Below are 15,689 nucleotides of genomic sequence, written 5' to 3'. Positions count from 1 at the left end.
TAAAAATAGATTTTACTTAACACCAATAAATTTTAAAATAAAAGGGCGTTACGTCGCCGTGGCCAATGCTAAACAGATTCAATTAGAAAATCAAAAGTATTAATAAATTATCATCAACTAAGCCATCTGTACTTAGGGTCAATTTTAAAGCCAACACTAACCAACGCAAATCCAACACCAATAACTATTTAATGTCTATTTTTGGCCTACATTAAATATCTATTTTGTTGTTTAAAAATCATTGTGTATAAACATATATACACGGTATTATGTGGGATTGTGTATATAAAATCTTTTAGTATTAATAAAAGTGTTTTAATTTAATTTCGTATTGAGAAATTAAATCATACAGATTACAAAAATATATATTGAAGAACATTTTAGTTTACTGTATCAAGCCAGTTAAATATGGGACCCCAGTTTGGGGAATCCAATTATCCCCAGCCAAGAAGTTAGAGACGGCACTAGTGCAGAACGGGCTATAGACGTCCGTTCTGTGGGTCTTTTGACGTCCGACCTCCAACGGACGTCTATGTGGGTGACGTCTATGTAGACATCCGTTGTGTCAGGCCGGACGTCTATATAGACGTCCGTTGTGTCAGGCCGGACGTCTATATAGACGTCCGCTGTATCAGGCGGACGTCTATATAGACGTCCGCTGTGAACCTCTCGGACGTCTATACACTACTGCAGAAAGGGCTTTATTAGACGGGTTATTTAGGGTTATTTACGGGTTATTTAGGATTACAGGGTTTGGACGTTTGTTTGTGCACTGCAACACGTCTGAAGAGCAGATTCGAAATGAAAATGGAGGGAGATGGAGGAGTAAATGACCTAAAACGTAGGCCAAAAACGCCGCCCAAGAACACGCTACAAACTGAACAAAAATACACAGAAAACGACTTTTAATCGGTTCAAATGAAAGATATTTCATCACTGAACAATTTAATCGGAATAAAAGTAAGATTAAATGGTCCAAAACAGATAAAAACCAACCTGGAAATGCAAGGCGCAGAGGGAACTCTCACGGGTTCGCATAACTCCTCGCGGGTTCGCGTTTTGGTTAGTAAGTCCTTATTTTAAACGTCTTTTGAACGTCCGTCCTGAAGGGGGACGGACGTTTAATATATATAGACGTCCGTCCCCCTCCAGGACGGACGTTCAAGAGGCTGACAGAGTAGTTGAACCAGTCAGCCCCTTGAACGTCCGTCCTGGAGGGGGACAGACGTCTATATATATTAAACGTCCGTCCCCCTCCAGGACGGACGTTCAAGGGGCTGACAGGTTCAACTACTCAGTCAGTCTCTTGAACGTCCGTCCTGGAGGGGGACGGACGTTTAATATATATAGACGTCCGTCCCCCTCCAGGACGGACGTTCAAGAGGCTGACAGAGTAGTTGAACCAGTCAGCCCCTTGAACGTCCGTCCTGGAGGGGGACAGACGTCTATATATATTAAACGTCCGTCCCCCTCCAGGACGGACGTTCAAGGGGCTGACAGGTTCAACTACTCAGTCAGTCTCTTGAACGTCCGTCCTGGAGGGGGACGGACGTTTAATATATATAGACGTCCGTCCCCCGCCAGGACGGACGTTCAAGAGGCTGACAGAGTAGTTGAACCAGTCAGCCCCTTGAACGTCCGTCCTGGAGGGGGACGGACGTCTATATATATTAAACGTCCGTCCCCCTCCAGGACGGACGTTCAAGGGGCTGACAGGTTCAACTACTCAGTCAGCCTCTTGAACGTCCGTCCTGGAGGGGGACGGACGTTTAATATATATAGACGTCCGTCCCCCTCCAGGACGGACGTTCAAGGGGCTGACTGGTTCAACTACTCTGTCAGCCTCTTGAACGTCCGTCCTGGAGGGGGACGGACGTCTATTAAACGTCCGTCCCCCTCCAGGACGGACGTTCAAGAGGCTGACAGAGTAGTTGAACCTGTCAACCCCTTGAACGTCCGTTAGAGGGGTCGGACGTCTACTGTATTATAGACGTCCGGCCCCGTCTAGGACGAACGTCTCCACACTCAATTATTTACATTTATGCCACCGGTCAATTATTTACGTTGGAGTTTTGGTGGACGGACGTCTATGAGGTGACGTTAAAGATCAATTTTGCACTAGTGCGGTGAAATTGGATGCATCTGTGGCATTGATGACGTGATAACCAGGCCAGGTGACTCTGTTGGAAGTGTTAGAAGCAGGTCCTGTGTTATTATATTCTGCGTAGTACAAGCTACTCGATTCAAAATCACCACTCCATTCATGCCAACCAGCAGGGTTTATAAAACTGTCCATAAAGGACTGCATGATAACTGTCCTTGAATATTCCTTCCATGGCCTCCCAAGGTAGGTTTCTACGGTGCCAACAGCTGGAGCCAAATCATCAGCAGCTTTCACAGTTGCATTCTGTATGGAAGTTCCTGTGTTTTGATTCTCCTTTCAGAGGGAGACGAGAATAGATATTGCAGTTTTGCAAAACAACGGCAGCATTTCCAAATATGAAGTCAACGGTGCCATATATGTCACATTCTCGATAAAATTGCCTGAGAGAATGTGTATACAATGTATCTTGATACCCTTCAAAGCTGCAGCTATAGAATGTTGACAAATCTGCTCCACTTCTTAGTGCCACTGCTTGACCCTTGCTCGCTCCAGCAGTGTTACGGAAAGTTATGTTAACAGCTACAAACCCTTCAGCAACAACAGCTGCAAATCCACACCAAGCATATGTAATTGAAGATAGATACGGGATAAAACGATATATATATTTTTGCACATACGTATACAACACATTAGTCATAAAATTTATCGTATATGCAGGTGCGTGCAAATTATTTTTTTTACCTACTGTTGCTGAGTTGAATGTTGTAAAATTATCTCCAACACTGTGATTGCCCGTGATGATTGTCCGATTGATCCCATCTCCAACAAGCATTAAATACGTCTTGCTTTTGGCAATGGATACATATTCCTGGTACACTCCCTCAGTGATGAAAACAAGGAAGTACCCATCACCAGCAACTGTGTTGTTTGGTGCAGCAGCAATTGCATCGTTGATAGTGGTAAAGTTTCCGCTTCCATCTTGACTAACAACCACGATGTCACTAATAACAACACTTCCGCCATTATCAGTGGTTAGTAGTTTCCTCCCATGGTGTCTGAGTCATAAATAGCACGTACTCGATCTGACATGACCAATGGCAAGCGACCATTTTTTAAATTCAAATGTCTTCCATTTTGGGGCCACGATCTGATGATTTTCTTCTCAGGCACCCACCCCTTTAAAAACAAAGCCAACGTAACGCTGTAAAGCTTCAAATCATCAGAGAAAGATGATAACAGGTCATTCTTCACTCTTGCATCTGAAGTTGTACTCTGAAGACCTTCTAAGCATGTTTGTTGGTTAGTCAAAACGGCACTGAGATAGTTTTCAAAATCTTCAGCTTGAGAAGTCGGAAGAACAGCGCTAGCTTGGCTAGTAGTGGCATAAATGTTTGATAAGTATTCAAAGTTTTGCTCAGCAAGGTATCGACAGTCTTCAAGAGCACCAATAGTGTATTGAGAGAACGACAAGCTACCTTGAAGATACGAACCCACCAAGTTAAAGAACTTGCGTGTCTGGGACAAGGACTTTTGAAAAGAAATGCGACCATAGTCGAAGACGTTGCCATTTTGATTGGCAAGCACGGTTTTGCTACAGTAAGTAGGGTCTACGGTGGACCCGCAAATGGTTTCAGGTGGAACAATGGAGGATGAACTGATATCTGCGATGGAGAATGATGCCAAGAGAGAGAAGGAAAGCATATAGCAAAGCGAGAATATGAGGACAGAAATGTTAAGAGCCATTGGTTTTTTGAATGAAGGTTTTAGGTTTGTTGTAGTAGCTAGGGATGAACATAAGGTGCTTGCTAGTTGGGCATATATATAGAAGGAAAAACATATTTTCTCATTGTAAGAATTTGTGAGAATGAAAGCTTTGCTGGTTGGAAGTCAAATGAAAGAGTTTTTGTTAGTGTTTTTGAGCTTGTTGCCATGGCTACCACGAACGTAGTCAAGTTCCAACCTACCATTTTGAATCTTTTTTATTGGAAGTTTAATTAGGAAGCATACATTAAGTTTAATTACTGCAAACGTCCATGCATGCAAATATTCCTTTGGATTATATTTATTCATATACATTGCTATATTTGGGACATGGTTTATTTGATACCTGCGAGACAATTAAATTTAAGTTTGTCAACTGAGTGGTTGGTTTCCAGCATTCACGAGATACAGAAATGGAGAAGGGAGATAATGACAAAATGTGATGGTAAAAACTTTGATACGGTAACAATATTTTTTAATAAGTTTTTTTAACAATAGATCACTTGTCATTTATTAGTTCTTTTAAATTTATTTTTAAAAATATATTTGAAACGATCAATCAAAAATCACCATATAAACATTGTAAAAAAATTGTAAAATAAATGGTTAAATCTCTTACTGCTAAAAGATAATATTAATTTATAATATAAATAAATGTAAATTTTATTTTATAAATTCTTTTCGTAAGATTTAATTAGTTTTAAAATTTATTTTTTAACATAACTAGTTATGTATATTTTAATGTAATTTATTATTTATTAGGTTTTATAAAATTTTAACATAATGATTTAGTCTGTATTTCAATGTAATTTGTTATTTATTAGTTTTTATCAAATGTACCTTAGGTTGAAAGTTGTAATTGAATTAGATTTAAAATATATTTATCAATTTAAAATATATTTATTAATGCTCGGAGGTTGAATACTCTTTTGGCAAAGTTTAAGTCTATTTGAATTATTTTAGTCAAAGTTGTGTATTTGGAAATGAAAAGTCTATTCATGGAACTAGCTGATGGTTTTATTTTCTGATAAACTTTGATTGTGGGTATATCTGGGTAGCATAATCTAAACAGGTTTACTTGAAAATTCTATGCACTACTCCTACCAAGCTCAATTCAAAATTCAATATATTTTACTTTTATTAATAAATTATTAAATCTGATTCAACTAAATTCAATTCCCAAAACTTTTGAATATCTTTCCGGGTTCAGAATGACCATTTAACCAAGTAATGCTATTTTAGAGACCAATTACCATATGGTACCAAGCCACATACCCAACTAACGCACATGATGAGGAGGGTCATAGTAGGGAATTTAAGGGCAGAATCCAAGGACAAAAGAGTTAAGAAGCTCAAGAAAATCTTGAGGCCAGTAGACACAACCAAGGACAAGTAGCACCACCTCATAAAGATGACATTGAAGGAAAGGGGAAAAGTGTGAGGCAGCCAAATGCACGTTTGAAAAGGTATCTTTGGGAATGGAATTAGTTATATAGCAAAGGGTGGGGTAGGAGAGAGGTGGGCAATGATTGAATAGCCTTCTCTCTTTCTCTGGATGTATTCTTTCTGTTGTTGACTATTGTCAATTTAAAGGGACACATATCGACCCTTAGTCGGTGGTTTTTCTGGTGCATTCGGTCTCGGTGCTTATTTTTTGTGCTTATCCTGTTGCATATATTACTATATATTACATTGGTGCTTTCATTACCTCCACCATGGCTGCGAGTACATCTTCACCTGAGCTTGCCCAAATCCTAGAAATCCTTGAGAAAAGCAATCGTGACCACGCTCGTGAGATGACAAAGCTGAGAAATGAAATTGAATATTTCAAAGTAAATCTTCAAGGTAGGGGGCAGAACTCAAGAGCTTTTACACATTCCTTGCAAGTGCGGAACGTGAAGCTGGATTTCCATAAATTCGACGGCTCGGAGGTCCTTCAATGGATTTTTCGTGCGGAGCAATTCTTCAAGTATTATAACACCTTGGATGAACAACACATTGTGATTGTAGCAGTCCACTTTGAGAAGAATGTACTATCGTGGTACCAAATGATGTAGAGAATCAGTCCAATCATTTCTTGGAATACTCTCGTCAGGTCACTCGAAGTGGAATTTGGTCCTTCTCCTTTTGATTCAGCTAGATCAGCACATTTTAAACTCATACAGACAGGCTCAACAAATGATTATTATGTGGAATTTACCAGCCTTGCTAATCGTATTTATGATGTTAGCGTAGAAGCTCTCTTGGATTGTTTTGTAAGTGGTCTTAAACCTGACATTAAGCGTGAGGTTATTGCACAAGCACCTAGCATTATATTAAAAGCCATCTCCTTAGCTCGCTTATTTGAAGAAAAATATATTGTCAAAAATCGATATTCATATGGGAGTTCCCATAAACAGACTCATACAAATACCTTCAATCAATCATACATTAATCCTGTGCAACAACCCATTTTGGCCACACCAAACACCAAACCAAATGCTGCACCTTTAAGACACAGTATTATTAAGAAAATGTCTCCTACGTACTGAAATGCAATATCGAAGAGAAAGAGGCTTATGCTTCACCTGCGATGAAAAATTCTCTGCCACACATCGTTGTCCAAATAGATAGTACTTGCTTATGCAACTTGATGAGGAGGAGGATGAGAAGGACGAACAAGGACTTGAGGAGGATATGGTTAACCTAGAAGCAGAATTGAAACACCATTTATCCTTTAATGCATTAAAAGGATCAGCTAGTGCAGCTACAATGAGGTTCACTGGAAGGATTGTGATAACGGTTGAAAATATCGTTATCTGTGATGTAATTTTGATACTAAATGCACTCTTTTCTACTTAGAAACTTGCTTGAAATCACGATTTTCTGTTAAGTTGTGTGAATAAGAGAGTTGAGATTGAACTTAATGATTTCATGACTAAATTCCCTTGTTTTAGTAAGTTAATGAAGTGATTTGGAAGAGTCAAAGTATGAAGGAGTAGGAACTCAAGGAGCGAGCAGAACTGTAGAAAAAAAGAAAAAAACGCAGTGCTGAAAGAATCCGCGAGGCTTGGCCGCTCCTTAGGGGGGCTTGAGCGCTAGAAGTGCACTGCACATCGCCTAGGCGCCCCTTTTGGGCGCTTAAGCACCAGAAAGTACCGTTTGACGCCCACGCACCCCACTTAGGGCGCTTGAGCGCCAGCGACAAGGGCCAAACTTCGTTTCTGTTCTGTTTTCGCTCTATTTAAAGGACCCAGACGTCCTAGGTTTTGTATCTTTGGCATGAGGAGCGCAACAACACACTTTTTCAGTCTCTAGAGGCGGATTTGGATGCGGGAGCTTCCATCTTCTACTTTTAGGGTTTTACTATCTCATTCTTCTCCATTATTCATCTAGTTTCACCATGTCTATGGTGAACTAAACACTATTTATTGTTGGGGGATGATGTAACCTTGTGAGCTCTCATGTATTTGAATTGATTCTTAATAATATATGCTTTTCATTAATTGTTAGAGTAATTTCATTTGTTACAACGCTTGCTTTGTTTAACTCACTCAATAACATGATTTATTAATTACATGAGTGCCGGGAGATTCCTTACAATTCAGGTTCTTGTTGAATTACTCCTAAGAGTAATATTTCTCAGGGATGAGGGTATGAGTCTTGGTCATCTTAAAGCTCTTGATCTTCACATTTAATTACTAGAAATGCTAAGAATTGCATGAACTAGTGATTAAGGACAGACTTATTTCGCCGAGGGAACGGGTTTAAGTTATTTAGTGAGTGACGTTAACATTAATGCATAAAGAAGAATTCTTACATACATGAGAGTGAACTTAGTGAAATCTAACCCCAACAACCTACTCATCTCATATTAAAAACAATATTCGTTCATCACTGTGCTATTCTACTATTGATCAAACTGCATTCATATTTAATTTTCTGTCTTTGCATCTGAAACCAATGATCTCGTTTTCTTTAAGTCTTAATTAATCGAGTTATCACATATCCATATATAAATTTCATTGAAAGTGTTTATCTTTTGCTTTTTGGCCATTGATCAAAATTCATGCATACATATTTATTTTCTGTCTTGCATTTTAAACCCCAATTAATTCGTTTGTAAGTCTTAGTTAATTAAGAAACCACATAACTAAACTAGGCCATGAGTCCTTTGGGAAGAACGATACTTGGTCTTACCAAGTTTTATTACTTGAACGATTCGGTCATACTTGCCGATTGAAAACAAGTTTGTGACATCATAATTTGGTGTTCATAAATTTGTCCATCAAGTTTTTGGCGCCGTTGCCGGGGACTCGTGGTTTAACTGGTTAATTTGTGTGATTATTAATTATCTTTGACTTATTTTTTTATTTTTTTATTTTATTTTTAAATTTCGAATTTTTATTTTATTTTATTTTATTTCTGTTTTTTGTCTTTATTTTCTGAATCTTATATTTTCTTTTATATCTTTTTGTGCTAACCAAATCTTCTAGGGTTTTGTGTTCTTGTGTATGCAGGAGGCAATTCGAACTAGGAGCAAGAAAACAACAGAACCGTTGCTTGAAGGATTAGAAGACAGTAGACGGAGGAGAAGAATCAGAACATCTAGAGAACTTTTCCCTCCTCCGGAAACTCTGTTGCAACCATCACCACAAGGTTCTGACAATAGCACAGAAAATATGGAGAATAATCATATCAGAAGAACTCTTGCTGATTACACCAATGTAGCTGGACCTCAACATTTTAACAGCATAGCTAGACCTAGAGTCAATGCAGCCAATATGGAGGTCAAACCAGCATTGATCCAACTGGTGAAGAGTAATCAATTCAATGGGTTATCTCATGAAAGCCCATATGAACACCTTACTACATTTAATGAAATTTGCAACACAGTGAAAATCAATGGGGTGCCAGACGAAGCAATCAAACTTAGTTTGTTTCCTTTCTCATTGGGAGGCAATGCTAAGCTTTGGTTGAACTCTTTTCCAGAAGGAAGTTTCACAGAGTGGGAAGCAGTGGTAACAAAGTTTTTGAACAAGTACTTTCCACAATCAAAGGTGACAAAAGGCAAGCAAGAGATATCTTCATTTAAGCAGGGCATGGAAGAATCACTGGGGCATGCATGGGATAGATACAAAAGTCTGCTAAGAAAAACACCCACGCATGGCTTTGAAGAACAGGAAGTAGTCTTAACTTTCCTTGGAGGGCTTGGTTCACAAACCAAGATGATGCTTGATGCCTCAGCAGGAGGCAATATTAAATGGAAAACTCCAGAGGAAGCTATAGAAATTATTGACAACATGGCTACTAGTGATAATGAGCTCAACAGCGAAAGAGGAGTTCCTATGCAACAAAAAGGGGTTCTCCAATTACAGACACATGATGCCTTGCTAGCTCAAAATAAAATTCTAACTCAACAGCTGGAGACTCTGACTAAAACTCTTGCACAATTACCTAAAGAGTTGAAAACTGCTGCACAGGTGCAAACTCAGTTGTGCGAATTATGTGGAGGTGATCATATCAATGGTCAATGTGCTTTTCCAGTGGAGGCCTTGGAGGATGTTAATTTCATGGCTAATCAATTTCCATACCGTCAAGGGAATTACAATCAAGGGTGGAAACCACATCCAAGCATTGGTCAAGGACAAACTGGGCAAGCAAATCAATATAATAAGCAGCAGCAACCAACCTTTTGGCAACAGTTATCTATGCTTAATGAAAAATCAACAAGGTTGGAAGAAACTCTTCAGCAATTCATACAGAAAACCGAATCTTCTCAAAAGAGCACTGAAGCTGCTATAAAGAATTTGGAGATTCAAATGGGTCAGATTACCAAGCAATTGGAAGAAAGGCCAAATAGAAATTTTGGGGCTAATACTGAGGTTAACCCTAGAGAAGAGTGCAAAGTGGTAAAGAGTGTGAATGAAGAGATAATTGAGTTAGAAGAAGGAGAAACAGAAGAAAGAAGAGAAATAGAGAGCAAAAACAATTTTCCTTTTCCAATAAATCAAGAGAAACAAATGGATTTCACAGAATTATTCAGAATGGTGGATAATAAAGCACCTTGGGAACAAATTTTACAGAAAATTGCAGTTTACATAAAATCTGATGAAGAAATTTCTACAAAGAAGAGACGTAGAGATGATGAGGCAAAAGAGTGTATAACTGTTAAGAAAGAGTCATTCCCTCCTAAAGCGTCAGATCCAGGTAGTTTTTCTATCCCTTGTACTATAGGGAAGAAAAAGGTAAAGAAAGCTCTCCTTGACTTAGGTTCAAGTGTTAACTTGATACCTTATTCTTTACTGGAGCAACTCGGCAATGTTAAAATGAAACATGCAAAGATTAAAATAGTAATGGCCGATGGATCTTCAAAGGAGCCATGTGGGATTGTAGAGGACATTATAGTTTGTGTTGGCAAACTTCAGTTCTTGGCAGACTTTGTGGTGATGAAGATGGAGACTGAGAAGATACCTATCATACTTGGAAGACCGTTTATGAAAACGGCCAGGGCTATCATAGATGTAAATGAAGGTATAGTGGTGCTCCAGGACAGAGAGGAGAGAGTGGTGGTAGATGTTTTCAAAGATGAGATGCAAGCAAAGGAGGAAGAAGCAAGTTATAAAGCTGCATTTCGAGATGCACCTATGACTAGCCGTAAAGATGAAAATCTTGAGGTTTCAGGTAATCATTGTTTATTGTTTCAGGTACCCAAGGAAGAAGAGATTGGAAGAGGAGAAGAAATTCCTAGAGACTGGAAGAAAAGAAGACTCCAACTTGGCACACCTGTTAGAATCAAGAACAAGTTGTGGGTTGTGAAGGGCTTTAAAGAGAAGGAGATGATAGAGATAGAGTCTCCATGTTCTAGAAGAACCAAAACAGTTCAAAGGAAACAGCTGAGGAGTTGGTGGAATGATAACATCAACTACAAAGAAGATGGAACTTGAACTTTATTGGGTCAAGCTAATGACATTAAAAGAGCGCTTGCTGGGAGGCAACCGAGTGAATTTAAAAACTTTTGATTTGGTTTTGTAATTTTTTTTTAATTTGTGAACATTATTTCTGTATTTATTTTGTTGGATATAGCATCTACTGAAGGATGCTAGGTGGTTAAGTATCTACTGAAGGATACAATGGCTGTAACACCTACTGATGGGTGTTGGTAAGAAAATTTTGCACCTACTGAAGGGTGTTGGTGGATTTTGGGTCAGGCTCGTGACGTTAAACAAGCGCTACCTGGGAGGCAACCCAGTTGATTGAATATTTTTGTTGATTTGTTTTAGTTAGGGTTTGCATAGGCATTTTTGAACATTGAATTGCAGGGAACCAGTGAGGGGCATGTCTAGGAGGCACGTAGGTTAAGAAAAGAAGGAGAAGAGCACTTCACGAAAGTGCCGCTGAGCGGTACTTTACCGCTGAGCGGTACTCTCGCAGAATGGGGTTTTAGTTCCCCTTAGCGGGACCCGAGCCCATTAGGGTATTTTTAAACCCTAAGCTGCGTATTCTTTCACACTTTCAGATTTTTCTCTGCACAAACACTCCCACATACCTTCTCCAAGGTTTTCCACATCTTTTCACTCTTCCCTCTTAAGAAAATTTCTCTTCCACTCACTTTTTCACTAGTGTGCCATCAAAGTTTGGGGTTGGGAGAGAGCATTCTAGCTTGGAAGCGTTCTCATTGCATCTAGTATCTCCACCCAAGTAAGTAAAATGCATTTTGTTCATTCTAGGGTTTTTGATCTTGAATATGATTGTCAAAGCATGAAGATTTAGGGGTTTTGATTTCTTGGCATGATTTGATGATATATTGGATGTTTGAACCGATTAAACTGCATGATTATGAACTGGAAAACTGAAAATTGCATTTGGGTGGAGTTAGGAAAGCTTTAAAACAGGTTTTTCAAAAATCTGCAGAGTTACCGCTGAGGGGTAAACTGCCGCTGAGCGGCACTCTGCCAGATTTGATTTTTCTGGTTTTGTGTGATTTGGAATGTGGTACTGGTGGCGCTGAGGGGGAATTCTGGCCCTCAGCGGTGGTTTAGCTTCGAAAGGAGTTGTGTTCTGTGTTTTACTAATGATTAACATCATGTTCTGTGGTTTTGTTTGTGTTTTGAATGTAGGAATGGCATCCTCATCCGGAAAAAGATTGAAAACCATGGCAAACAAGAGAAAGGAAAAGGAACCAGAGCAACCCCATTCTAGCAGGTTCCTCTCTAGGAAACATGAGAAGCACTTTAAAGTGGTTCAGGACAGGAGACTTCTGATGGAGAGAAAGGTTGGAATGATACCTAACCTTGCTCCTCAATTTGGAGAGCAAGTTTTAGGGAATGACTGGGGAAAGCTAGCCACTTATCCTGCACCTGCCAACATAGCGGTGGTTAAGGAATTTTACACCAATGCAAAGAAGATTGGTGATTATCCAGCTGAGAATTATTTGGGCTATGTCAGAGGCCATGCTATCAGGTATGATCCTGATTCAATTAATAACTTTCTGGACACTGTATGGGCTGGTGAGCAGTGCCAGTTTGCTCTTTGCATGGAGGAAGGTGCTGATTATGAGGATGTGGAGAGAGTACTGTGTATACCTGGAGGACACTTCCAAAGGAATCGATCTGGCTCAGTGGTTAACATTAGGAGGACAGATTTGACTCCTCTTGCAAAGTATTGGATGGCGTTTTCTCATGCCAACATTCAACCATGTTCACATGTGTCAGATATTACTCTCAGCAGGGCATTCTTTATCTATTGTGCTATCAGAAACTTGAATGTTAATATTGGGCAGGTGATAGCTGATGAGATTAGTGTGTGCGCCAATACTTCAAACAACAAAGCACCACTAGGACATCCTTCTTTGATCACGCACCTTTGCAAGATAGCTGGGGTGGACACTTCTGCTCCACCTTTTGAGAGGCCAAGAAAAGCTATTGATGAGGCCTACTATAGACAGTACTGTGGAGGTGATGATGCAGCTCAGCCAGTTCCACCACGCCGTGCTCGTAGAGAGAGAGGGCCAACACAGAGCCAGACATCTGCTGAGACACATGAAGCAGAGCCATTCCAGATGAGGGACATGTATATGTCTCTTATAGGGGCTCAGTTGCAGTCCATTCACAGAGGGCAGGTGGCCACTGCTGAGATGATTGTGGGGATGTATGATACACCTCCAGCCCACAGGTGGACTATGGATGAATTCCATAATGTGGTAGCTTGGCCAGAGGAACCAGTGCATGGAGGAGGAGCTGGAGCAGCTGAAGCTTCAGCTAGAGATATGGAAGAAGATGAAGCTGATGAGGATGATGCATTTGAAGATGATGAAGATGAGGAGGAAGAGAAAGATACAGAGGACAGCTCAGATTGATGAGGAGTTGAGATAACATTTACTGATGAATGCTATCATGTGCTTATGCTTTGTGGTTTAAGTTTTCTGAACTTATTTGTTTTTTGTTTTTAGATTAGGGTTTGATGTACTCTATTTGAAACCTGGTTTCTTGTGATGGTTTGCTATTAACTGTGATGTTGTGATAAGTAATTCTGAATGATGCTTATGATTAACTGATGTTGAGATGATGTGCACATTAAAATGCTTATACAGGTGATTCACAAGTTTTGTGAACAAATGCATGATATCATGATTGTGATTGTGAAATTAAGCAGGATGTGTATGTCAAATGTGAATGAGCTTATGTGTGAGATTTTGAGCTCCAGAGTTGTTATTGTTGAATGCTAGTACTTTGAAAGCATGAATGGTTTTGTCCAGGTTTTCTATGATTGAATCAATTACTTGTTTTGCATCATGTGATCAAGGCCATTTGTTGAAAACCTTTTTATTGGCCAAATTCATAAAATTAGCCCAATAAAAGAGAACACTGTGTGTTCTATCCTTTGAACCCTTAGCCTTGAATATACATTGAAAACCCTTTGATTGAAAAATCTTTACCTTGAGTTAAGTAGAAAATCTTGTGTGGTATTGTTAAATGTTCAAGTTTGGGGTTGTTGGGAAATTATGAAAAGCATTGAGCTAAGAGCTAAAAAAATAAGAATATGCAAAGAAAAAGAAAAGAAAAGAAAAAGAAGTAAAGCTCAATGCAAAGGCAAAAGAAAGTTGGGAATGAATAAGATGATTGTGTTGTTATGATTCTCTTAACTCAAGGATTTTGTGATCCAGAAAAACCAATTTTCTTGTTAGCCCAGCCACATTATAAGCCATAGAAAAGTCCTTGTGATGATGCATGCTTGTGAATGTTTTTGATTGTGGTAAAATGAAAGGCAAAGCTAATTCATGTAACATTGTAATAGTAGAGTGAATGAGTGATCATCTCTTATACACTTGAGTGTGAGTGAAACACTTGACTTAGTGAGGAAATATCACATGAACACATGAACATCCATGTTTAATTGATTGATCATTCATGAAAATAGCATTTGTTGGAATTTAAATGACTTTGTGAACACTAAAGCATGTGCACATCTTGATTGAACTCTTGGTCATAAGTTTGAGTGAAGTTTTTGCTTATCTTGAAAAGAAGATTTTTGAATGAAGTGAATCATCATATGAATTGGTTTGAAGATAGAGTTACATCTTATTTGCTTGAGGACAAGCAAAGTTTTAAGTTTGGGGTTGTGATAACAGTTGAAAAACTGTTATTTTTATGATTAAAATTGACACTAAAAGCAACCTTCACACTTAGAAATTAGCTTGAAATCATGTTTTTCTTTATATTTTTAGAAATAAGAGAGCTGGACAGGTTTATGCTTGATTTCAGTGTTTTTGTGCAGGTTTTAAGGTGAATTTGGTAAAAGAAGTGAAGAAGGAGAGAGATGAAATCAGAAAAGACAACAAAAAAGTGCAAAAGGAGAAGCCGAAGTCACCGCTCAGCGGCAGTTTACCGCTGAGCGGCACTCAGGAGTTTGCGGGAGGTCCGCTGAGGGGCAAAATGGCCGCTGAGGGGAGAAAACAAGTCACGCACTCACCGCTGAGCGGTATTTTACCGCTGAGCGGTACTCTGGAAGTCACGGGAGATCCGCTGAGGGGCAAAATGGCCGCTGAGGGGAGAAAACAAGTCACGCAATCACCGCTGAGCGGTAGTTTACCGCTGAGCGGCACTTTAATGGGCTTGGACTTGACTTTTTGTAATTTACGAATGATACATAAGCTTTAGGGTTTCCTAGGGTTAGGTATCTCTGGCTGGAACGAGGCAAACACTCTCTCTACCACCCCTTTGAAGGAGGATCTTGGATGCTGAGGCTTCCGCTTCACCTTTTTAGGGTTTATTCTTTCATTCTTTCATTGTAATTCATCTAGGTTCACCATGAATATGGTGAACTAATCTCTTTATGTTTGTTGGGGAATCAATGTAGTCTTGTGAAACTCTCATATATGGAATCTGTTTTTACATCTTTTAATTAAGACTTATGCTTTCTTTCATCATTAGTTAGGGTTTTTCCTCTTTGTTTAATGCTTGCATGGTGTAACTCATTCGATGCATGATTATTGGTTTTGTCGATACGGGAACGTACGGGGAAGTCTAGATCCGGGGAATTTCTCCCAATTTTATATTGGTTGTCGTTAAGCTCCTGTACTTATGAACTAATCATTAGGAATGCTAGGAATTGTATGAACTCGTGATTAGGGAGAAGCCTTCTGGAAAGGTACATTAGAGAGTGGCATTAACAATGGTGATTTGATCGTTGAATTCCTAAAATATATGAGAGTGGATAAGATGAAATTGAACCCCAACAACATATCCATATATAAATTTCATTGAAAGTGTTTATCTTTTGCTTTTTGGCCATTGATCAAAATTCATGCATACATATTTATTTTCTGTCTTGCATTTTAAACCCC

The 15,689-nt window shown here is 39.2% G+C and overlaps 1 pseudogene; it reads right to left on the bottom strand.

The window, feature by feature from the left end:
• Window positions 1-385: 385 nt before the first annotated feature.
• On the bottom strand, window positions 386-3,847 carry LOC124839152 (putative pectinesterase/pectinesterase inhibitor 20 pseudogene; annotated as a pseudogene).
• Window positions 3,848-15,689: the final 11,842 nt, after the last annotated feature.

The sequence above is a fragment of the Vigna umbellata genome, chromosome 8, assembly GCF_029865625.1.
Source record: "Vigna umbellata cultivar VRB3 chromosome 8, Vumbellata_1.0, whole genome shotgun sequence".
In the NCBI taxonomy this organism is placed as follows: Eukaryota; Viridiplantae; Streptophyta; class Magnoliopsida; order Fabales; family Fabaceae; genus Vigna; species Vigna umbellata.
The sequence above is the reverse complement of the archived record's forward strand: the minus strand, read 5'-3'. Positions and strand labels throughout refer to the sequence as shown.